Source organism: Procambarus clarkii, chromosome 80 (genome assembly GCF_040958095.1).
Source record: "Procambarus clarkii isolate CNS0578487 chromosome 80, FALCON_Pclarkii_2.0, whole genome shotgun sequence".
In the NCBI taxonomy this organism is placed as follows: Eukaryota; Metazoa; Arthropoda; class Malacostraca; order Decapoda; family Cambaridae; genus Procambarus; species Procambarus clarkii.
The window spans coordinates 7,418,997-7,445,465 of NC_091229.1; the positions used below are offsets into that span (position 1 = coordinate 7,418,997).

At 41.5% G+C, this 26,469-nt stretch overlaps 1 long non-coding RNA gene across 1 annotated transcript in view; it reads left to right on the plus strand.

Annotated features, from left to right (window-relative positions):
* The window catches only part of LOC138357738 (uncharacterized), a 275,493-nt gene extending 264,779 nt beyond the window's left edge, over nucleotides 1-10,714 (plus strand). Inside the window, exons 2-3 of the long non-coding RNA XR_011225121.1 lie at nucleotides 10,370-10,506; nucleotides 10,594-10,714. This is a non-coding gene — a long non-coding RNA (uncharacterized lncRNA). The remainder of the gene's footprint in view (nucleotides 1-10,369; nucleotides 10,507-10,593) is intronic.
* The last annotated feature ends 15,755 nt before the right edge of the window (nucleotides 10,715-26,469 follow it).

The window sequence follows — 26,469 nt, forward strand, 5'->3', positions numbered from 1 at the left end:
ACCCACAACAGGGTAGGATATTACCATTGACTAGTTGAACTATTATTGTTCATCCTAGTCCCATTATTACCATAGTCAGTTGTACTATATTCAATAATCTAACACCATTAATGAATGGTCCAGACCATATTTTGGGTGTAATTTTTATCAACTCGAGTTGAGTTGTGTATATATAATAATTTACTTATGATCATTACACCTTTGAGTGATTAATTAGTGTCTCTACCATCCTAGGGTGATATAGAAGAGCTAACCTAAAGGTACTTCCAGTGACACTGGTTTATCACTCAAATCATTAGTGTGTATGATTGTATATATATATAATGTGTATTAATTTTAAGTGCTAACCTCTAGTAGAGGTAGGATTATTGCCTAGTGAGTGCAAAATTTACCCTAGGCTACCATTAGAGCTTGTTCAGTATTATGAGCAGCCCAAGTACAAGCCCCACAAGGCTTCACCAACTAGCCAGTATGGATAATGCAGGGAGAATGAAAAGAACCCTTGCAGGTCTTAAAGGCCACTTAACAAGACAGATCAAGAAATGTGAAGATTTGTCACAACAATCAACAGTTGATTATGCTGACCTGGAAAGCTATTATCAAGCAGCTGCAGGTAAATTTGAGCAAATCAAATGCCAAATGGCTGTCCTTGTGGGGACAGACTACTACCATCGATTCATCGGTAGCCCTACTAAATATCAGGGTATAACCATGTTAAACTCTGCAGGAGGTAAATTACTCTCAGGCCCAGTATCAAGCCTGAGGAGACCTATGCCTGCAGATAAACAATACCAGTAGAAATCTGAATTTGTCAGCTGATTATATTTCTCCAGTAGCATTATACTAAGGAGATTACAGCTGACTATAGTAACAGAGGTTGATGTTAGTATCATCATTTAAAGCTGAAGATGAGTTCATGAGGCCTCAGTGGCAAATCAGTGAACAGTAGCCTAAAACAGCTACAAGTCACTGCGACCAATGTCACTGAACCCACTGCAGTCTCAGAACCATACTTTACTTTAATGATGAGCTATTCAATCTTCTGAATCAATTAACTAAATTAAACTCCAATAAATCTGATGACTGATTTGATACATTTATTATTTAATCAAGATGTATTCCATGGGCCTCAGTGTTTATATATCAGTGAACAGTTACCTGAAGAAACTTCAAGTTATATCTATGTCACTGATCTCACTGCAGTCCCTGAATCATACTTGACTGTAGTACTTGATCACATCCAGTCTTCTGGGTTAAATAATATGTAATAAGGCTTGAATATTAGCCTTTCAAGAGTTGACAGGGAAATGAAATCGCATTAGACTTCTAACCCCTGCAACTCTAGTACGGGACATCCGTCCTGTACGAACAGACGCACAAATGTGTGATTACTAACTACTAACATCAAATTAATCTAATAATTCGAAGGAGGAGTATCGGTGTTCGTCTGTTCTAAAGAGGACTTCGACCCGTGAGCAGCCCCCTGGGGAATTATGTCGGAAAATCCGACACCATTTAATATATCATACAGATAATAGCTGTATTACCAACAAGTTACCCATAGAAAACGTAACTTGTAGTGGAATTACCGTCTATAGAAAACGGGATATCATCACCACATACTATTATAATTCACCAGCTATTCTGCTGGGAATTATTCTTAAATACATAAGTCTTTGGACTTTACCATCATAAAAACATCTTATATAAATTAACTTAATTATCAATATTAAAGTAGAGTAAATGTGACCCTTCTATCACGTTCTGAAATCTGGACAATGTAAGCCAGGCGTCAGAGTGAGGAAAGAGGGCAGCCATTGTTGTGTCACCTCCGAGACGTGTGGAGCAAATTTAGCTCCTATCATATCTGGACAATGTCGGCCAGTAACGTCAATAGAATGGAGTGTTAGATGCAGCCATTGTTATATGAGACCAGAGGCTCACACGGGAGCAAATTCGGCTCCTGTTAATTTTACTTGGACGTAGTGTTATGGAAACCAAAGGTACCATCTCCAACACGATGTCTACAATTCAAGTTAAGTCTATCCGAAACCCGTTTATCATTCATTTATGGCCATTAATGTCAGGATATAGGGTGACCCGGTTAGATCGCGAAATCGCCTCAAACTAAAGGTAATTAAGCCAGGTCTTCATGTTCCATGTACTGTTTTCTCTGATATACTTGTCATATATAGGTATCTGGCTTCACAGCTAGCGCACTTTTGACAGGTCAAGACGAGGATGCAAGATTTGTGCACCAGTTACTGGGTGATATGGAAGCTACCTCAAAGAGGATAATTTGGTGTCTACACCCTAGTTATACCTGGTGGACTAACCTGCTGTACTATAAGATAAGGAACCTCTTCAATGTATGTAGTTACTGTAGTTTGATTGGCTGCATATATATAAACTATTAAACCCCCTCTAATGTGTAGAGGATCGATTTGTGAGATTATGAGATTATTGCAGAAATACAGTCCACTTATCATTATACAAATTGCTATCGAAGTATATAAATTAACGTAAATATAAATTCATATAAATTAAACAAATATAAATCTCACAGGTCGGTTCCCACAAATACAATAATGGTGTTAAATATATTTTAATTTGTGTCGATGTTTATTCCCGCCTAATGCAGACTCAAACTTTAAAAACAAGAAATTCGAGTGAAGTGTTAGTCGCTCTGAAGAAGATATTAGAGGAAACGCCTCAGTTTCTCGGTGTAAGGCGGATATTCACTGACCGAGGTAGAGAATTTTACAACAAGTCAGTTCAAAATTATTTTAATAAGAAAAATATTAAATTATATAGTGTATTTTCGGAAATGAAATCTAGCATAGTGGAGCGAGCCATCAGAACTTTAAAACATAAACTGTATCATTATATGACTCAAGCTAATTCATTAAAATACATCCACATCCTCCCTAAAGTTGTGGACGTGTACAACCACACATTCCACAGGATGCTAAAAAATACTCTTCATGCCATTCATAAGTTGCAAAATATTGAAGATATACGAAGACAGTTTAAGGTTATGTATTTAAACAATGACTCCTCCATAACTGCCATCAGTCCACGGTTGCACCCTGGACAGCATGTGCGATTGGCAAAGCGCAGGAATATATTTCACAAAGGCTTTTGGCACCAAAATACAGAAGAAATATTTGTAGTGTCACATATTGACAGAACACATCCAATCCCGACATATAAAATCAAAGATTTAAACAACGAGTCGATCAGTGGCATGTTTTATGAGCAGGAATTGATTCCAACATCCCTCCCAGACTATTTTCCTGTAACGGTATTACAGTCTAGGAAAACATCGAAAGGACACAGAGAATATTTCGTCAAATGGAGAGGGTACCCAGATTCTGCCAATAGCTGGATTAAAGCTCAAGACATCGTCAAATTTAACAAAAAATGACAGTTCAAGAGGACTCTCTCATAGAGAAACATCATCAGTTGTTATTTTTGTTAAACAATTTATCACCCAAGAAGCGGAATAAACTAATCAAGACTTTAAAACGGCAGGAAATTGAATCAATTTGTGAAATTTTTGCCAATTTTCTGAAACGAAACATCCCAGTTCAACCTCAGATAATTAATGGCTTACAGAGATATCAGAATGACATACGATCTGTAGCGCGTAAGAAAACTCCTTTATACAAAAAGAAGCTCATACTGACCTCCAGACGTGGTGGGGCGATATTAGCAGCTCTGCTACCTTTGGCTGTATCGTTAATTTCCTCCCTAATAAGGTAATTGCGTAAATAAGTAACGAGAGAATAAAATGGTGAAAGAATATTGCCTGGTACCACGATTCATAGCTGAAAAATATTTATTTAATAAAAACAAGAACTCACCATCACCTCCTAATGCGGTGGGCCTGCCCTCCCCCGGAGGTGATGGTAGTGAAAGTATGTCCTTCTCTTTAAAAAACGAATCCAACTCAAGTAATAATATTGGGGGAGCCCGTAACCTACCCACCTGCGACTCTGGTAGGGGTGATGGGGGGGTGGGGGAAGAGGACACTCCTTCCTCCCACCTGACAACAACGGGCTGTGGGTGGTGTTGCCGTAGTAGCACCTCCAGACGGGCGGGGCTGGTCACACACCCTTTAAATGACATTGGGGCCCCCGGCGACCGTCGCCCGCCACCACCCTTAAAAAGAAAAAAAAAACGCGGGCTGCCCGGCGCGACCATCGCCTTTTAAAAAAAAATAAATAAAAAAAGGGGACATTCCATCCTCCCGCCTGAAGTTCAAGTAATTGTTGCTGGCCACACCCCACATAAAGCCACCATCACACCCCAAAATCCAAGTCTGGACAACTTAATAAATGTGAATTTTAAAATTGAGGAAATTCCTCATGTCAAAGCATTATTGAACATGTTTGGACAAAACAGCCAACAGGTGATGTGGGATAGTCGCGGAAATTTATTAAAGCCTGTACAAAATTTAAATATTTTAGATATAATTAAAACTCTAGCCTTCACAAAGGGACAATTTAGGGCAAGTGACAAGGAAGATGTAAGGGTTTTACTGAGGGTGGCTGGCATAGACCCAACCCTCATACGTAATTATCGCGCCAGATCACAGTTAAAAGGGGGGAGGGGTATCCATAGGAGACCCCATTGGGAGCCGTATTGAAGACCTATATGAAGGCCATCTTAAAGACCACCATATTCAGTTGCATATCCACCATGGAGCAAGCTTCTAGACCCACTCCTCCCCCAGCTACACCCCCAGAAGACAAATCTCCCTTATTAAAGAAGTTGGTTGCTACTCAGCGGTACTACAAGTATGTCGAACACAAATGTAGATTGATATATGCATTGTGGGATTGTTATGACCGTCTTGTGTTGAGTGCCCCTCCAGAACGGTTTTTTAAGTCATTTGGAGAGACGGTGAAACGTTATGAAGAATATTCATCCCAGGAAATCCAGACGGAGATATGGCAAATGGAAAAATTAACCTTCCAACATCGAGACCAGATTACAGCCTTCGAGACTGGATGGAGTGTGTATGGACTTTTAAGGTAAGGAAGGCAGCCTCTACCCCACACCCCTACATTCCTCCCCCTCCAGGTGGGGGACACAGGTGTATTTAAAGGCCTCCACCGTCACCCTCGGTCACCATAGTGGACGACGACTCTCTCTCGTTCCTCTCAACCGCCCCTCCGCCATGGCTTTATCGTCCATTAAGTCAATAGACAGCGACATCACCGACACCCACGCCTTTGGGGTTGGTGATGTGATCGTTTACGATCTCCCCGCTGCTGTTGTGCGTCCCAATGGACTGGCAAGTGTAATATGGAAATGTTACAACTATGCCCGTGTGGAACGTGAAGGACTGACTCGTGTCAACAGGGCCACAATACGTTACCGGTCTACCCCAGGGGACATTGAAGTGAAGATAGCTCCCCTACCCTCCGACGGTCAAGACATTGTCGAAGAGCCAGTCTTGTTCTTCCGCCCCACCATCGTGGCGCTAATTTCCGCTTTCGGTGCAGGAGCACCCTTCGAGTCCAACCCTATAGCTCAGGAGCAAGTGCAGTCTTCCGCCGACATCCACTACATCACCAATGTCACCCTGGATACTGCCAAAAATAGGCTATACTGGCTGAAAACAGCCCTAACAAAGGTTGGCAATCTTATGGTAAGAACTCCAACCATGTTTCGGTTGGTGGTACCCCATGGGCTGGGGGCCTCCCGTGATGGCATGGACAACTGGCACAAGGACGTCGGGCCCATGCTCATTTCGCTCAACGCTGAGCTGGCCAAGCATAACAAGGAGCTGGTAATCCTCAAACGTCCCTCTACCGTCACCCCATCGATGGTACCCCTCCCGAATGATGATCCCAGGGGAGAGGGTGATAGTAAAACTATCACCCTAGATGCAGTGGTGTGGGAGGGTGCCACCACCCCAGGAAGCTCTTCTCGTTCTACACCACCAGCACCACCAGCCACCCCCAGGAAGAAGAGACACCTACAAGAGTACTCATCCACCTCCAGCGCTGCTCCACCCCCACCCACAACATCTGGCACAGCCAAACGACGGATCGAAACCACTATTGACTTCGACCCCCTCTCAAATCATCGTATTGACACCATCCTCGATGGAGAGTCACAGGAAATATTCCTGTTATCTTCATCACCGAAAAAACAACGAAAGCTGTAACCATCAACACTCAAAGAAGAGGTGCCAGCACCGCCGCAGTCAGTAACAGCAGCAGCAGCAGCAACAGCAGTACCTCCATCTACAACAGCTTCGGTGGTGATAGCAGTAGCAGCTCCACCGACGACGGTGACAGTGTTGTCAGCGGTAATGGTAGCGGCAACAGTACAACCAACTACAGCAGTTCCGGCGGTGACAGCGGCAGCAACAGTACCATCATCGCCGGCCGCGGTAACGGTAGCGGCAGCAGTACCACCAACTACAACGGTTCCAGCGGTGGCAGCAGCAGCAGCAGCAGTACCGTCAGCGGTGGCAGCGGTGTCAGTGGTACCAACAGCTCCCCCAGCAGCAGCGGCAGCGGCAGCAGCGGACGACAGCAGTACCAAAAGCTGCTGCTCTTTATATGTAATTTGTTATGGGGGGAACAAAATGTAGTTCCCCCTGTTGTAGTTCTTTTAAAAGTAATATTTCCTTAGTAGATTAATAAAATAAAATATAAGTAATGATGTTTTATTCCCACCCCAGTCAGTACATAAGATAACAATGGACGAGGAACACTACATATACCTCACTAGCCTCGACCAAGAAGATATATACAACAACACAAGTTCAGCATTTACAAACACCATCCCCACTCTACATTTAAACCCTTCCATTAAACATGAAGTGGCCTTAGTCAACATACTCCTACCCAGACGAATTAACGCTATCATCAAGGATGAGGGGGAGTCTGGTATAGACGTCTATGCTACTTTTAAGCGAGGAACTCTTTCTAAAAGCCCAGAACACCTCATTTACACCTTCCTCCCCAAAACCAACATATTATCCAGAAACATCACATTCATCACGAGTGAGCTTAGCCGACAAATAATCACCGACATGAAGCTTAGCTTCCGAGGTGATTTCAAAATATACTTCTCAGAAAGAGAACCAATCCTCACCTATGATCAATCCTTAGAGCGAGTATTACTAGCCTCCACTCTTAACAATGAAGGCACTGGTTCCTTATATTCTCTTAGTCTTCAATTTAAACACAGAATAGCTAATGTACTTGGTTTTGACAGCAGTCGCAAATACACCATTTATCAGGCAAAATCAGATGACATTACAGCAGCCTCCAAGGTCGTGGCCTCATTCCCCCCAGACAATGACGGAGGTTGTGACTATTTACTCATTTATAGTGACGTCATCGAGCCGGATCGTTACGGGGGACAAATTGTAAATATCTTAGATGCAATCAATTATCATGACTCTTATTCTAGAGGGGCTCATCCCCTAGTGTACAAGTCATTAAATACTAACACGTTGGAGAAGGTGAGTATTAAGATAACAGATCAGTTTGGACGAAAGGTTAGTTTTGAAGATGGGAGGTCGGTTACGGTAGTCTTACACCTCCGCCCTAAGGTATAACAATATAATCTATATAAATATAAATATATATATATATATATATATATATATATATATATATATATATATATATATATATATATATATATATATATATATAGAAGTGTTTACCCACATCATCGGTTATTATAAGAAGAGGAGTCGGGATGCGAGTACCTTTCCACACACCCTCCCAGAAGGAGTACGGGGAGATCTTCTCCCCCCTCTCTGGGAGATACGGGGTGAGGGGGGGAGCGATGAATGACATACGCACATTCCAAGCGCCTTATCTCAGATCTGGTGGTGGTTTTTTTGGGACCTTAGCCGGCTTGGCTCGACGAGCCATACCATTTTTCATGAAAACTGTAACGCCGACTGCTATCGATTTTGGGAAAAATGTTCTTGGTGATTTAACCAGTGGTAGACGGGATGTAAAGAGCGCTCTGAGAACTCACGGTATTGATGCTCTTAAGACTGTGGGGAAGAAATTGGTAGCAGGCGGGAAAATTAAAAGACTCTCTAGGAGAAGAAAAAATAAAAATAATAAATGTAAACGAGCCCTTGGGTATAAAAATGATGTATTTTCACTACAGTAAGCAGTCATACTTCACCTTTCGGAGGAGATCATGGCGGAGGCTAGTGGAGCTGGGTTGAAAATCCCTGTAGAATATTATACTTCCAGTATTATTGACCAATTTCCTAGAAGTAACAGAATACGTAATGTGGAGAGTTCAATTGCCTCCACACAGCAAATAGACATTCTACCTGTTAACCTCCCTATTAATCAACGTTTGCGGGATAATTACTTAGAATTCCGCATCCCTGGAACCCAGGGCGCCTTCTTAGATTTAGCTAATATTGTTATAGATTTTAAGGTATCTTTAACGAAAGATGACGATACCACAAAATTGGAAGAGGATGACCATGTGGAATTTGTTAATGGGTTGTCAAATACCATGTTTAAAGGTGTTCAGGTGTTTTTAGGAGAGCAGGTAGTTGAAACAAATTCTAATTTTAATTATTGGTCGTTTATTAAATTAATTACCTCCATGCCTCCATCAAAAATGTCTTCCTTGGGGAGGATTGGAGCCTTTCGTAGGGACTGGAGTGATGATGGTGTAATCCCTAACGAATTTACTAATACATTTTTTACTGGGGCAACCGCCAAGGATAAAAAATTTATGACCGATTTAAAAGGTAAAGGATTGTCAATGTGTTTTCCCCTACTATTGGACGTAACAACCCTAGACCAATACATATTAGATAATATAGATGTGCGCCTAAGATTGGAGCACTCCCCACATGCTTGGGTGCTAAATACAAGTGTGGACGATGGCTCTAAGTATCGGCTGCATATGGATTATGCTAAGTTGTGGGTAACACGTGTGTTCCCCTACCCAAGTGCTTACCTAGCCTTAAACAGCTCACTGTTAGCATCCCCCGACCCCATAAGCTATACTTTCAATAAAACCATTTCTAAAACATATGTCCTAGCAGGGAATCAAACTAGTTTCTTAATTGATCAGCCTTGGGCGCAAGTAATTCCTCACAGGATATTCATGGTAATTGTGCCAATTAATTATTTCGCTGGCCTTCACCAAGGTAATGGATTATATTTTGAAAATGCAAAACTGAAAAATATTGCCATGTATTTGAACAATAACGCAATTTACCGAATTGGTGGTGATTTCGACAATCATTATGCCCGCCTTTATTACAAAACTTTGAAGACATTAGGCTTAGAGCGTGATTCACTTCTAGCCTATGACACTTTTAATAAGGGAAGATCGATATTCGCCTTTGACTTAACCACCATTCAAACAAAGGATTCCCTCCCTGTGGAGAAATCTGGCAACTTGCATATGGAGCTTCAGTTTGGCGGTGGTGTTACATATAACAGACTGGTTTTACTGTTTGGGGAAACGACCGGGGTACTATCCATCGACGGACAGAGAACTGTTCTGTGTGACGTGCGAGCTTAAAAACATAATGAATTGTAATGATATAAATATTAATTTAAAAAATAATCTAGGGGATCGAGCACTCTACCTAGGTTGTTATAATGCTGATGAAATAGAACATTTAAATATCTCATCAAGAAAACCTATTGTTCTCATAACTAATATTTTACCATCACACAGCAGATTAACTATGGGACATTGGGTAGCTATTTATGTTGATAAAGTTAAACATCGAATGTTTTTTTTCGATAGTTATGCAATGTCGGCGGTTACTTATGGACATTATTTTCAAGGATTTATTAAAACTAACACAATAACAAAGGTGTTTGGAATGTGCTACAGACTCCAGAGTGATTTTACCCTTACTTGTGGACTGTATTGCGTAATGTTCGTCCATAGGGTGAGTCACCTGGGGTTGCCTTCAACAGTACATTACTTACATAATGTATTTTCAAGCGTTAGTTTAAAATTAAATGATAAACGTGCCCTCGCTTATGCGAGACGATATTTTCCTATGAAACATCACTGTGTTAGGACTTTTTGTAGAGGAGTAAGGGTTGGTTCTTATAGGTGGTGTAGAGAATATTTTTGTTAGCTAGGCAACCCACCTAACAGGGGGATTACCCCCATATAAAACCCCTCTCACCCCACAACCTCCCTAGAAGACCCCCATCCCCCTTATCCTACAAATGGAAGGCGTCTCCCCAGAAACACACGCAGGGAAGATTGAAGTCCTTGAAGGGCCTGGTTAGTATTACCCTCACTTTCTGGTAAAGATTTATTTTTTTTCCCACAATAGAAAGTTTGCTCAACCTCTATTTTACCTCTTCTTTTTTTTCAGTGCAATTCTTAGGACCTGTCCACATTTGTAGAGTAGTAATTCTACGAGGAAGGTCTGCCCCAAACAAGATGCTGTTACGTACCCTAATTGATGATGCCTGCTGTAGAGGACACAAGGTCGCTCCTGCAGGGGGAGAGGTATGTACTAGCAGTTCTTAGAGGAAATAGAATATTTTTCAAATAAAAGATATAGTCCTATAAATTATTTTCCCCATCTCTTTCCAGAACACTTCAGATGAGAGTCAGAAGGAAAGTCGTCCAAAAGGCAACCAGCCAACTCACCCCACTCCCCCAAGAGAGGGGGGAGGGGGTCAAGACCTCCCCCCACTCACGACGGATGGGGAGACGTCAGAATTCTACTCAGATGAGGAAGGGGAGGTGGAGGGGGGAGAGGGATAGGGGTCATAATTAACTTCTTATACATCATTTGTGATTTGTACCTAATAAAACATTAATAAATTCTTTGATTTTTTTTAACCCCTGGAGGAGATTTATAATTTAATACCCCTATATAAGACCCACTCGACCTCCGCTGGGTGTGGAACTCTGTTACGGTAAAGTCAAGGCCATTAGGTGCGAGGAAGGGTACGGGCGACCACCCTCACCGGGAGGAACCTGTTTTACACCTGCCCCATAGAGGAATGTGGGGGACATAACTGGCACTCACCCACGAGTGTTTATTATACAAATAAATTCATTTTTACTTAAATATATTGTCATACTTTACTGTATAAATGAACATGATCATAGTGGCGCATAATAGATACCTATCGTCACTGTTTTTTCGACTGCTACCACTCACACCTTGGGTGACCTAATATGGAGTGGCACTATGTGGCTCCCCGCTTCTGATTTTCTTATCTGATTTCCATACACAGGTGGCTCTATGTGGCACGATCTTCACTACTATACATACATACATACATACATACATACATACATACATACATACATACATACATACATACATACATACATACATACATACATACATACATGCGTACATATATACATACATCCATACATACATGCATGCGTACATACATACATCCATCCATCCATCCATGCATACATGCATACATGCATACATGCATACATACATGCATACATACATGCATACATACATACATACATACATACATACATACATACATACATACATACATACATACATACATACATACATACATACATACATACATACATACATACATGCTTACATACATACATACATACATACATACATACATACATACATACATACATACATACATACATACATACATACATACATACATACATACATACATACATACATACACGTCCAGTCAGCATATAGCTATTTCTGGACAAAATCCAATACAGTTTATATTGGTGAGACGCCACTGTGAGGAGTTTAAATATCACAGGAACTGTAGGTTAATGTGTGACATAGGTGAGGTTAGATGAGGCATCTATAAGCATCAGCTGGAGGCTGATGGAGTGTTGTGGAGGCTGGTGGTACTATGCCCAGATGTTGGAGGGTGAATTTGACTCTGACCCCCCCCCCCCCCCCACATTGACCGCAGTACGTCTAAGGTTACTTTCCTCTCTCGCTTACCAAGGGTATAACCCCCCCCCCCCCCCAACACACACATATGCATCAGATTCTTAACTTACAATATTTATGATTTACCAATTTGTGTTAATACACTGACTCAATTTCACAATATTGTATAAACTTTGATGAATCGCTAGTCTATGGGTCATCCAATAATGTTAGCAGACTTCTTGATGTTACCACTGCTAGGTTTATGCTCGGGTACAAGTACCTCTGGGAGTTTGTAACATCTGATGATGTAGATTTGACTAAATGTAAACTCTGTCAGCAGAACTATTCGCATACTTTGCGTCATTATATAATGGAATGTGAAAAAATCGCGGAATTTAAAGATAACAACATCAATAGTGTCCATGAAATGTGTAAGTACTTCATTCATAATGATGTGCTGCCCGAAATCTTAGCGAAGTATCCAAAATTTGCTTACTGTAGGTAATGCATGCACATGACTGTAAAGCTGCCGCCCAGTTGAGTAAGTGTGCAGCACATGACTGTAAAGCTGCAGCCCAGTTGGGTGGGTATGGAGCACATGACTGTAAAGCTGCCGCCGAGTTGGGTGGGTGTGGAGCAAGACTAGTAACTGTGCGACTCCTCATAGATGTAAAGTGCCTTGTATAGTGACTGTTGTGAGCCTCTTGTTGAATTACTTGTGACACAAAAGATTACTGATGTGTGTATTTGTGTGGGTGATTAAATATGTGTATGTATATATGTATACGTATGAATATGTACATGTATGCATAAGTATGTGTACATTAATAATTTTGTAACTAGCGTCAAAAGATTGTTATTTGCTAGCTAAACGAACTAGAGGGTTCAGTTCCTGAACCGATTATGTGCCTCTGTAATCCTTTACACCACCGCCCACGGGATGTGTATTATGGGGGTGCATAATAAAGAAAGAAAATGAATGGACCGAACCCCACAATTCATTTAGCTAAGCAAGTTACAATCTTGATGAGCTAGTTATAAAATTCACTATAAGTCGTCACATCATAAATGGGTTCGAGATGGACCACAAGTAGTGCATTACATAATTTATCAGTATTGTGCAGCCTGTGATCCCCGCCTGGCTGGATACTGATACCTAGGTAGTTTTCATGTGTCCGGACACCGGCGATAAGGTGGTATTATTTATTTAACTTAAGAGATATATATTTTTAAATGTTGTCACATTAACGGCTACATTTTCCTTTCTTCTAACATATAGATTTTTAAGATTAATTAAAATATATGGAAACCAATTATACAATTTATTTGCTGGTGTACAAGGCTTCACACTCTCAGAGCTAGCCATCAAGTAACTATCAAAACGCATATATCTTCGTTTTCACTTCAGTTATATTTATGACAAAGGATTTTAAATGTAGCCTATATTTCTACCTTTCTGATGACATAAATACTTTCGTTAATTACAATATCTAGATCAAACTAACATTGATTTTCAAAAGGTTGTATATTTTCCATCAATGGAGAGCATCAGCCAAGAAGCCTTCTTTAAAATATGAATATCTTTCCTCACCCAATAAGATCTAATCTCTGAATAAAACGCAAAAAACGACTTGATTGTAACCTATCCACTGCTGCCCATTGGATGGGGAAGAGGGGGTTATGTGTAGAATAAACATATCAATTGTGACACTAGCCCTCCATATATGTCAGTTGCTTAAATTATAAACTGTACTTGTGGTCGGTCTCGAGCCCATTGTTGATGTGACAATGTGCATTGACTTTAGTAACTAGCTTATCAAGGTTATAACTTGCTTGGCTATATGAATTGTGGGGCTGTCCCTGAGCCCATTATGGGCCTCTGTAACACTCCACTATCGCTCATAGGATGGGTATGGGGAGCATAATATATGAACTAAACTAAGCTCTGCCTTTTTGATAACATATACAATTATAAGCTTTATTAGTGAGTCTCAATTAATTAAACAATATATCACAGAGCCTGTAGGGTTCGGTGAGATTAGCGAAGAGACATGGGAGATTTTACATAAGTACAGTAGTAGTTGTAAGTAGTTTAAGTTGCGAACGCATGTCAACGAATAACGAGTATATATAACAAAACTATTGTCCTATGAAGTCGATTTAACTTCCAAACATATATTTTTTAATAAATGTTAAATGTTTTCTGGCTAGTTATGTTAGATTTTATTAAAAATACGTATTCTACTTGTTAACATTATAATTTAAATTTGTGATAATTTGTGCAGAGAAGTGCGACAACTGGATATGCCAACAAACACTTTTCAAACAACGATATATCTTGGATAAGTCGCTCCACAACATTAACGCTTAGACCGTCGACTTCCTTTGAGGCTACTTATTTACTTATTTCATAATGAAATTATATTACTTTGAATTAAATATATGTTTTCTCATGTTCTGCATTCAGCACCCACATTATAGTGAGTAAATATACCATATTACTTCATTACTTAAATAATGCTAGGAGGGTTTGAGTAGCTTTGGGTCTTTAGTGGACAGAATCTCCAATAGTTGGGACGAGAGTCGCCCCCATCTCTCTCGCCCGAGCAAGAGTCGAAACTTAATTTAAAATTGATATATCTTTGTTCTCGAACATGATATATTTCATTTGGTGCAATCATAATAATGTTCATATCTCGGTCTTTCTGGAGGCATATAAGATTTTAGGCTTTATTAGCGTATCTTTGTATATTGTATCGTATACAATATATCGGCAAGTGCGTAGGCGTCTGCACTCCATGCCCGACAAGCTACTGAGCGCTACTATAAAAACATATGTATCTTCACTTGAGCTATAAATATGACTATTGTAATGTATTTAAAATGAAGCTCTTATTTCTATCTTGCTTAAGACATATAAAACATTTGTGTTTATTAACGAATTTACGTGAAATAAACCTTGATCTGAGAGAGAGTTGCTCTGTCGTTCAGTCTGTACGGGGTGGGAGCTCCATAATTTTTAAAATACATGTATCTTCATTAGAACTTTATGGTAAAGTGTCTAAAGTGAAGCTTATATGTCTGCCTTTCTTGAGACATATAAAACATTTGTGTTTATTAACGAATTCACGTGAAATAAAAATTGTTCTGAGAGAGAGTTGCTCAGTCGATCAATCTGTCCGGGGTCAAAGCTCGGCTATTATAAAAGTACACGTATCTTCGCTTTAAATTTATATATGCCCATGGTAATGTTTTTAGAATGTAGCTTATATTTATATCTTTCTTGTGACATATAAAACACTTACGTTTATTAAGGAGTCTGTGTGAAATAGGCATGGTTCTGAGATGAATGCTGCGGTTTTCGAGCTCGACGAGCGATGAAAACTGCCCCTTTTATAAAACTACAAATATCTTCGGTTTTGTTAAAAATCGTGAAAAAATGAAGTGTTAGTAACAAGACACCTGGTGTTGTTCTTCAACTGTATCTTGCTCCGGTTAGGCTCCATTTAGATTATGCAATTCAGTTTTGGTCGCCGAACTATAGAATGGATATAAATTCCTTTGAACGTGTCCAACATTGGGTGACAAAGTTAATCCCCCAAATCAGAAAACTGTCATATGAAGAAAGATTAACAAAGGTTAAATGGCATTCACTGGATAGGCGAGGAGTTAGGGGTGACATGATAGAGGTTTACTAGTGGATGAATGACCATAAGAGAGGGTACTATCATTATTTTAATATTTAGGGTATTAAAAGTATCAACACAAGGCCGAACAGGAAACAATGGATATAAATTAGATAGGTTTAGATTTAGGAAAGACCTTAGTAAATACTAGATTAGTAACAGGGGTTGTTAAATTGTGGTACCAGTTACCGCATAACGTGGTGGAATTGGGTTCCCTCGATTGACCAACAATACTTTGCCATTGTGACCAACAATACTGTGCCACTGTGACCAACAATACTGTGCAACTATGACCAACAATACTGTGCCATTGTGACCAACAATACTGTGCCATTGTGACCAACAATACTGTGCCACTGTGACCAACAATATTGTGCAACTATGACCAACAATACTGTGCCACTGTGACCAACAATACTGGGCCAGTATGACCACCATTGCTGTGCCATTGTGACCAACAATACTTCACAGTTTGTGTCTATGTATGTGCGTGTGAGTGTGTCAGTATTCACCTAGTTGTACTCACCTAGTTGTGCTTGCGGGGGTTGAGCTCTGGCTCTTTGGTCCCGCCTCTCAACCGTCAATCAACAGGTGTACAGGTTCCTGAGCCTATTGGGCTCTATCATATCTACACTTGAAACTGTGTATGGAGTCAGCCTCCACCACATTGCTTCCTAATGCATTCCATTTGTCAACCAATCTTACACTAAAAAAGTTCTTTCTAATATCTCCGTGGCTCATTTGGGCACTCAGTTTCCACCTGTGTCCCCTAGTGCGTGTGCCCCTTGTGTTAAATAGCCTGTCTTTATCAACCCTGTCGATTCCCTTGAGATTCTTGAATGTGGTGATCATGTCCCCCCCTAACTCTTCTGTCTTCCAACGAAGTGAGGTTCAATTCCCGTAGTCTCTCCTCGTAGCTCATACCTCTCAGCTCGGGTACTAGTCTGGTGGCAAACCTTTGAACCTTTTCCAGTTTAGTCTTATGCTTGACTAGATATGGACTCCATGCTGGAGCCGCATACTCCAGGATTGGTCTGACATATGTGGTATATAATGTTCTGAAAGATTCCTTACACAAGTTTCTAAAGGCCGTTCTTATGTTAGCCAACCTGGCATATGCTGCTGATGTTATCCTCTTGATATGAGCTTCAGGGGATAGGTCTGGCGTGATATCGACCCCCAGGTCTTTCTCTCTCTCTGACTCTTGAAGTATTTCGTCTCCCAAGTGATACCTTGTATCTGGTCTCCTGCTTCCTACCCCTATCTTCATTACATTACATTTGCTTGGGTTAAACATCCATTTGTTCGACCATTCCAGCAGTCTGTCCAGGTCTTCTTGAAGCCTCAAGCTGTCCTCCTCTGTCTTAATCCTTCTCATAATTTTGGCGTCGTCAGCAAAAATTGAGAGGAATGAGTCTATACCCTCTGGGAGATCATTTACGTATATCAAAAACAGGATAGGTCCAAGCACAGAGCCCTGTGGGACTCCACTGGTGACTTCACGCCATTCCGAGGTCTCACCCCTCACTATAACTCTCTGCTTTCTATTGCTTAGGTACTCCCTTATCCACTGGAGCGCCACTCACTCCCCCCCACTGGTGGTGGGGGGGAGTGAGTTGGGAGAGTGAGATGGGGGGTTAAGTGATGGGTGAGGTGTAGTCTTCAGATTACGGCGGGAGGGGGAGGATTAGCGGCTTATCTGGGTTCCCAGTGAGCTCACAGTTGTTGTCCCTGTTACCTGTCTACCACGATTGTATTATTACGATTGTATTATTGAATGGAATGCAATAGTGTCTATGATATGATATTATATAAACCTTGTACACTGTTGGAGACTTATGAGAGACACTTACCAGCCAGCCCCCCACAAGCACTCTAGGTGAATACACGGCGTGTCGTCGGTAATCCTGTGAGGTCTTCAGGTCTCCACATGGGTCCCAGCTGATGCGACTGACGCTTCCTCAAGAAGTCGATCTTCACTAACTATCTTCTCTAAATTCACTAAGATAATTCACCACGAGATGTGATCAATGTGTTGCATTACAATGCCACTGTTCAATTTACACTGTCCCGATTCTCACTGCACAGTACACCCGCTCCCTTGAACCCTATTGTTCCCTGGTTAACGCGGACCGCTGACCCTACACGTCTGCTCACGATCAAAGCTGACCCAAGACTCAGTGCGAGTGTCCGGGTGAGTGTGTGTCCGTTTAAACCTGTAGGTCCACGAGGCCATCTATGTCCCCTCAAATGATCTCCATTATCACAGTTTGTGTCTATGAATGTGTGTGTCCGTGTGTGTGTGTGGGGGGGGGGGAGGGGGGGCGTATCAATGTGTCAGTGTCTTTGTGTCCGGGTGAGTGTGTGTTCATTTATGTGTGGTTTGAGTTCTGGAATCATTTGTTCCCCCCCCCCCCAATTCATCCCTAATCCCCACCGTGGGTTCGAATCCCAGGTGTAAAGACCTGCCCTAGGTCTATTGAGCCAAGATAACCATTCGTGGGCCCAACGGATTTCACCCTGATTTGATTGATTGTTGCCGCCGAAGGCGGCTAGTTTATTGTGCACCCCATACTCATCCTGTGAGCGGTAGCGCAAAAAAGCATTACAGAGGGCACAAAAGGTCTTTATCAGACCTCATCTTAGATTATTACATAAACAATTTCATCTATCCTTCATACCTTATAGTTACAATGTCAGCTAGTTACAGAGAACGTGCTATTTCAAGAGCTATATATTTACAGTAAGTCATTATATATTAATGGTTGGTCTTATCGCAAATACATAATAGTTGGACCAATGAAGATAGTTATAGGGTAACTTCTGTTTATTATTAGTCTTCACAATACACTCTTGTTTCTTCATATCATATGTCGTTTATCTACAGGAAGCGAAATATGAATACAGTGCAAGGATTTCAGGAAATTTATCCACGGTAATAAGACAGGTTGCCATATCATACAGAGTGAGCTTAGATTTATCTCTAAATGGTTCAATTTTACTACAATCCAAGATATAGTGTTCGAGTGTGTGTCCCTGTCTTTGTCCACACACTTTACACTTTACTTCATCTAGATCCCTATACAAGCCGAACTGCCAGAGATACTTGTAGCCAAGTCTTATACTAGCTGTGACAACATCTGTTAGTCTACTTACTTTGTTACTTGCCCCATACACATATTTTACTTCACAAATTTCATTGTGATGAACAATGGACCTGCTAGTTCCAGTTTGCACAGTTCTACTTTCTTCAAATCCATCCAGGAGTTCTCGTCTAATGACATTTTAAGGGACCTATTTGATAACTCAAAATTCCGTTCAATACTGTCTTTATGTACTGCAACCTTAGCAAGAGCGTCAACTTCGCCATGTTCCTGCAAGCCAATGTGAGAAGGAATCCACAACATTTTTATATTTACTCTCTTGCTAAGTATTCTTATATATCTACGTCTAGCTTCCAAGACAGGCACGTTATTACTTGATTGCAAACTGTTTATTGCTCGTAGTGAAGAAAGGGAGTCGGAAATAATTAAGCTGTCTACTTCAGTGTTGTCAATAATTTCGAGTGCTACCAACTTGGCTTGCATTATGGATGCCCAGTTACTATTTCGGATATTCCATTGAATTGTGCTGCCATCGGGCTGATGAGCAATAACAGCACTTCCTGCCCTCCATGTAGCTGTATTGAGTGATCCGTCAGTGTATATGGTCTGTGCTATGTTGTTTTCAGCTTGTATATTGTGAATGCGTTCTATGGTGCTTAATTTAGCAGCAAGCTGAGCATGAGGGTTGTTTGTGATTAGTTTCTTGGAGGGGTATGCAGGGGTCAGGATGTCAAAGGGTACTATCTGCCAGGGTGGAAGGAAGTGCTGTACTCTTTCATCTGTATATACATCGTGCAGTCCCATCATTTTAATATGAGTGGCTGTTCTTTGAATCCATTTAGACTCGCTGGTGCCATTTCGTACGTGTTCTAACAGTTCAACTGACACAATGTTGTTTTTGTTATCACGCAGAAGCTTTAGTCCCATCATAAGATTAATTTCAAATATTATGTCTCGAATGCTAAGGATATTTAATTCTTTCTGCATGTTGAGAACTTTAGTAGTTATAGGACAGCCAAGTATAATTCTGAGTGCTTCATTTTACATTTTTTCTAGTCTATCAATACTTTTGCCATTTTGCAGGACCAAAGCTGGTGCATGATAGTCTATCAGAGACCTTATATATAGAGACCTTATATGCCGCTGATGATATCCTTTTAATATGATACGATGTGATATCAACCCTCAGATCTTTCTCTCTAATTGACTCATTCAGAATTTCACTTCCCAGATGGTACCATGTGTTCAGCCTTCTGCTCCCATCGCCTAATTTCATTACTTTATACTTTCCTGAGTTGAACTTTTGTAGCCATTTTCTAGACCATTTCTCCAGTTTGTCCAGGTGGTCCTGTAGTCTGGCTATCTTCATCTGTATTGATTCTTCTCATAATTTTTGTATCATCATCAAACATTGAGAGGAATGAGTTTATACCCTCTGGAAGATTATTTACATATATTAAAAAGAGGATGGGTCCAAGTTCAGAGCCCTGTGGGACTCTGCTGGTGACATCCTGCCACTCTGAAGTTTGCCTCCTCACAGTTACTCACTGTTTCCATTTCTTAGATTCTCCCTTATCCACTCGAGCACCTTACCTTTCACTCCTGCCTGTTGCTCCATCTTTTGTAACAGCCTTTTATTGGATACTGTGTCATAGGCTTTCTGACAATCCAAGAAAATGCAGTCTGCCCAATTCTCTCTTTCTTTCCAATTCTCTCTTTCTTGCTTGGACATAGAATTCTTTTAAACCGGTGAGGCAGGATTTACCCTCTATGAACCCATGCTGGTGATGTGTTACTAAGCTATTTCCCTCCAGATACTCTATGAGCCTTTTCTTCACGATCTTCTCCATCACCTTGCATGGTATACAGGTTAGGAAACTGGTCTATAGTTCAGTGCCTCTTGCCTGTCACCCCTTTTTCTTAATTGGGACTATATTAGCTGTTTTCCAGCTTTCTGGTACATCTCCTGTTTCCAGTAACCTGTTATACACCATAGAGAGTGGCACTCTTACTGTTTCTGCACCTTCTATTAGTACCCATGGTATGATTCTGAAAGGCCCAACAGCCTTTGTCACATTCTGCTCCAACAGATTTATTTTGACCTCATCACTGGTGAGGCCAAATTCCTACAAGGTTTCTTGGTTTGCCTCTTCCTCATTTAGTGCACTGGCTTCTCCTTGTTCTATTGTGAAGACCTCCTGGAATCTCTAGTTGAGTTCTTCACACACCTCCTTGTCACTCTCTGTGTATCTGAACCCATGTCAATATGGGTTAAAACAATTAGGTGTTTGCAAGTGAAACTGTTTTCGCAGTTTCATCACTTGTTCCTTCCATGCTGTTTTCCTCGTGGTGTGGTTTTGGAGCAGTTTTGGTTGGGTCTTGACTTTACTTATGATGTCATTTTCATACTGTCTCTGCTTCTCTCCTCACTCTGAAGTACTCATTTCTTGCCCTCTGATATCTCTCCCTGCTCTCTGTTGTTCTGTTATGTGTAGTTTCTCCATGTTCTTGTACTCAATTGCTTCGCTACCTTACATACCTGATTAAACCATGGATTCTTCTTTTGCTTATAATTTTTTTTTTGGCCAGGATAAATGTGTCTGCAGCCTCCTGGTACTTCTGGATTATATAATCCATTATATTTTGTACAGTTTTCTCTTTGAGTTATGTTTCCAATGGTATTCCCATTAGAAAATTCCTCGTCTCGTCATGTTTGCCTCTTCGGTAATTTAGTCTTTTCCCCTCCAATCCCATCCTTGGATAGGTTATCCTTGTCTCTACCATATGCTCAAATGTCAATATACTGTGGGCACTCAATCTCATAGTGGCTTCAAATTTGACTTCTCTTATTTCTGACTTATTCAAGGTGAATATCAGGTCGAGTCTAGATGGTTTGTCAGTCTTGTGGGTTCCCTGACATGTTGGCCCAGAAAGTTCCTTGTTGCCTCTTCCAAGAGTTTAGCTCTCAAAGTATCTGCACTTCCATGTGATCCCCATTCTCCCAGTCTATCTTTCCATGGTTGAAATCGCCCATGATTAATAGTCTGGATCCATTCCTGCAGGCACCTGAAGCTGCTCTCTCCATTATATTATTGATTGCCATGTTATTCTTAACGAACGCCTGTCTAGGTCTTCTGTCATTCAGTGGAGGGTTGTAAATGACTGTTATTGTTATGTTAGGTCCACCCATTGTCATAGATCCTGTTATGTAGTCTCTGACTAATTCACGGCCCGGAATTTCCATCTCTTCAAAACTCCAGTCATTCCTTATCAGCAAGGCCACTCATCTTCTTCTCCCTTCCCTCTCTTTCCTTACTATATAGTAGTCCTTTGGAAACACAGCGTTTGTCATGACTCCTGACAATTTTGTTTCTGCGAGTCCTATTACATCTGTGTTTTCTTCCTGCGCCTTTTCCGCCAATTCACTTGGTTTATTGGTAATCCCATCGATGTTTGAGTACATTACCTTGAAGCTCACTTTCATATATCCATTTTCATCCACCCTCCCCAGTAGTGTAGGAAGCCATTCCATGGGCATGGTTACTTGGGTAAGCTGATCCTCCTGTGGGGTAGTTACCAAGGGTTCAGGGGAGTGGGCAGTGGTGTATGGATGTAGGGCTTAGATCTTGCCCAGGCCTGCTTGCGACAGGAAGAAGTTCTGGGGGTGGGGGAGCAGTGAGTGCTCGGGGTTGAGGGGCAGGCAGTGCTCGGGGTGAGTGTTCGTCCTCCTGTAATGTAGTTAACGGGGGCTTCAAGGGAGGTGGGGCGGGGGATGGAGGGCTTAGATCTTGCATGGGCCTGCTTGGAGCAGGAAGAAGACCAGGGGGATGGGAAGGCAGGGGATGCTTGGGGTATGGGGGGGGGGGGTAGAAGGATTTGGGTGTTATGGTGAGCATTGTGTAGGGGAAAGGGAAGATTTGTGCTTAGGGATGGGGTGGGTGGGAGCTCCTATTGGGTGGGGAAGTTCCAGTCCAGTCTGGGTTTCCTGAATTACTGGATTGAGGTTCCCCACTCTCCTCTGGGATTGCTGGGTTGGAGGCTGAGGTTCACTGGCTCCCTTCCCTCAGCCTGCACCGTTTCCTTACAATTCCGGCTGGTATTATCTCATCCCTTGTCATGTCCCTCTGAAGGAATAGCTTGTTGTATTTCCTTACATTTTTCAGTTTGCTCTTCTTTACTAGAAGGTCCTATTTGGTGGCCTCGTTCCTGAAAACTTCCTTGATCAATCGATTTTTGTCTTTGTTGTACTGGGCAACCCGGATTTTTTTTTTTTTTTGTATGTCTTGTTGAGCACCTACCATTCCTATCTCCTTTAGTATCCCTGACATTGCAGCTTAGTCAATAGCCCTCCATTCCTCCTGCTTGGGACCTTCTTGTTCCTTAATACCTACCATGACTACAGCTCTTTTTCCTTTCCATTAGCTGGTTCGTGCATCTTGCTGCCTCCTGTGAAGTTACTACTTTCATTGCAACTTCTTTGATTGTAGACATGGCTCTTGGGCACTTCCCCAGCATTTCAGCAAAGGTGGCCCCCCCATTGTAGAGGCCACTGTTACATCCCCTGCTACCTGGGGGTTGGTTGGCTGGGCCAGAGTCGGAGGAGGGCTTGTTTTTATTTTTTTTATTTATCTCCTCTTGTGCTGTACTGAGTTCCATCTGCAGTTAATTAAGGTTTCCCTCATGTCTTTCAATTCCTCACTGATTTCCCTCCATACACGAGCAGTCATCTCCATGCATGACTCGCCCTTTTCCTCTTCTCTAACTGTGGAGGAGAGGAACCAAGAAAACAGGAACTGTTTTCTTACTATCTTGCTTTATCCCTTTTTTGTTCCCCAGGGTTAGTGTTAATCTACAATGATCAGTGTGTGTATTCACCTAGTTGTGCTTGTGGGGGTTGAGCTCTGCTCTTTCGGCTCGCCTCTCAACTGTCACTAACTATTAACTATTTAATTCCCCCCCCCCCCACACACACACACCCCACCCAAGAAGCAGCCAGAAACAGCTGTCTAACTCCCAAGAACCTATTTGCTGCTAGGAAACAGAACAGGGGCATCAGGGTGAAAGAAACACTGTTCATTTTGTTTCTGCTATCACCGGGGATCGAACCCAGACCATAGGATTATATGTACAGCGTGCTATCTACACAGCCACCGGCGCCCACAGGTATTCACCTAGTTGTATTCACCTAGTTGTATTCACCTAGCTGTGTTTGCGGGGGTTGAGCTTTGCTCTTTCGGCCCGCCTCTCAACTGTCAATCAACTGTTTACTAACTACTTTTTTTTCACACCACACGCACACACACCCCAGGAAGCAGCCCGCTGACTAACTCCCAGGTACGTATTTACTGCTAGGTAACAGGGGCATTCAGGGTGAAAGAAACTTTGCCAATTTGTTTCTGCCTCGTGCGGAGATCGAACCCGCGCCACAGAATTACGAGTTCTGCGTGCTATCCACCAGGCTACGAGGCCCACAGGTGAGTGTGTGTGTGTGTGTGTGTGTGTGTGTGTGTGTGTGTGTGTGTGTGTGTGTACTCACCTAGTTTTGTTTGCGAGGGTTGAGCTCTGGCTCTTTGGTCCCGCCTCTCAACCGTCAATCAACAGGTGTACAGATTCCTGAGCCTATCGGGCTCTATCATATCTACACTTGAAACTGTGTATGGAGTCAGCCTCCACCACATCTCTTCCTAATGCATTCCATTTGTCCACCACTCTGACACTAAAAAAGTTCTTTCTAATATCTCTGTGGCTGTGTGTGTGTGTGTGTGTGTGTGTTTGTGTGTGTGTACTTACCTAGTTGTACTTGCAAAGGTTGAGCTCTGGCTCTTTGGTCCCACCTCTCAACTGTCAATCAACTGATAGTAGTTGAAAGGGCCCCGTAGACCGGCAATATTAATTTTTTTTCCACTGTCGGTCTATGGCGCAGTGGTTATCTTGAGGTTATCTTGAGTTGATTTCGGGGCTTTTAGTGTCCCCGCGGCCCGGTCCTTGACCAGGCCTCCACCCCCAGGAAGCAGCCCGTGACAGCTGACTAACACCCAGGTACCTATTTACTGCTAGGTAACAGGGGCATTCACGGTGAAAGAAACTTTGCCCACTTGTTTCTGCCTCGTGCGGGAATCGAACCCGCGCCACAGAATTACGAGTCCTGCGCGCTATCCACCAGGCTACGAGGCCCCCCTGAGGTGGTGTTTTCGATTTTTTCCCCTGCCAGTCTATCGATTTTTTTCCCTGCTGGTCTATGGCGCAGGGGTGTTTTCACATTTTTTCCCCTCTGCCAGGCATTGGCCCGTGGGGTGTTTTCATATTTTCATACCAGTTATTAATCTCTTCCTTCAGTCATATATTATTTTCCAAAATGGGAATGGAAAGGTACCCTCCTACTCTCTGCCGTTTCGCTCAAGGGGATTAAAAAGGTAGCTTCTGTCGCACTTCAATTTCGTTACCTCGGTGACCTTGCACAGACATCGCTAATGGTCAATGACGTCAGTCAATTTTCATCTCCCCTGAATAAGTCCGTTTTCTGTTATTGTATAGTTAAAACCATTTTCTTAATGTTTCCCTAGTTCAAAGTTCAATTTCTAGATAAGATAGCATATTTAACATAAGAAATGAAATTTGCAGAAGGCCTTTTGCAGGATCTCCTATTTACTTTTCCAATCTATGTTAACTAAAACACCAACTGCTGCTATTATATGACCTGCAGTAGGTCTATTCCTACTAGGAAGGTAGCATTGGAATGAATGAAATCCACCATCACTCATTCGTATGAAACAAGGGGAGCAACACAGAGCATGAACTAACATGTATCACAGCGTTCATCCCTCTTACCGAACCAGTATATATCCAGGTTTTTTTCTTAAATTTAAACTTATTCAATTTATACCTATTGTCTCGTCTTCTGTCTCATGTTTATATGCCTATTAATATCCCCTTTGTTATGTCCAATCATCCACTTGCATACCTTTATCATGTCACCCCTTAATTCTTTGCCTTTCTAGAGAATGTAGTTTAAACTTTGCCAATCTTTCTTCAAGGCTCCCCAAACAAGGGGAGCAACACAGGGCATGAACTAATATGCATTTCACATGGGACAGCGTTAAAATAACGTAAAAAATCAGCCATAGGAACACTACTGAAACCCCAACTGGAGTTGTGGGGAATTCTGGCTCCAGTATAATACTAATAAAATGTATAATTTTAAGAATGCAAAATAATGATTAATTCTAAGATAGCTCGAAGGACCAGAATGAGTAATAAAATGAGAAAATCAGTGGCTTATAGATCTATGATTATATGTGAATATATTCTATTAAGCAATGACTGTAAATTATATAATCCTAGAGCCAGCCTCCCATGACACATTTTAGGGGGTATTCTATAAGATTAATCTATGTGTAACATATATTATGCAATAATAATAATGAGTATAATATGCACACACATAGATAATGAGTAAATCATGGAATATAAGAAATACTACTGCCGTGGAAAGATTAATAATGCAGTAATAAAAAAGCAGTATCAGATATATATATATATATATATATATATATATATATATATATATATATATATATATATATATGGACTCTGAATAATAAGGTACTATCTACAATGAAAACTGATTAAATCTCAGCTGTAACAGAGGGACGTAGATGCAGTCCACTGTACGCCAGTCTGGAAACAGTTTGAGATAGTGATACTTGGAGCACGTGAGGTTATGGCGGTCACACGCTTCCTCAAGGGTGTTGCACCATGCTGCAATAATGATAATTCCGTA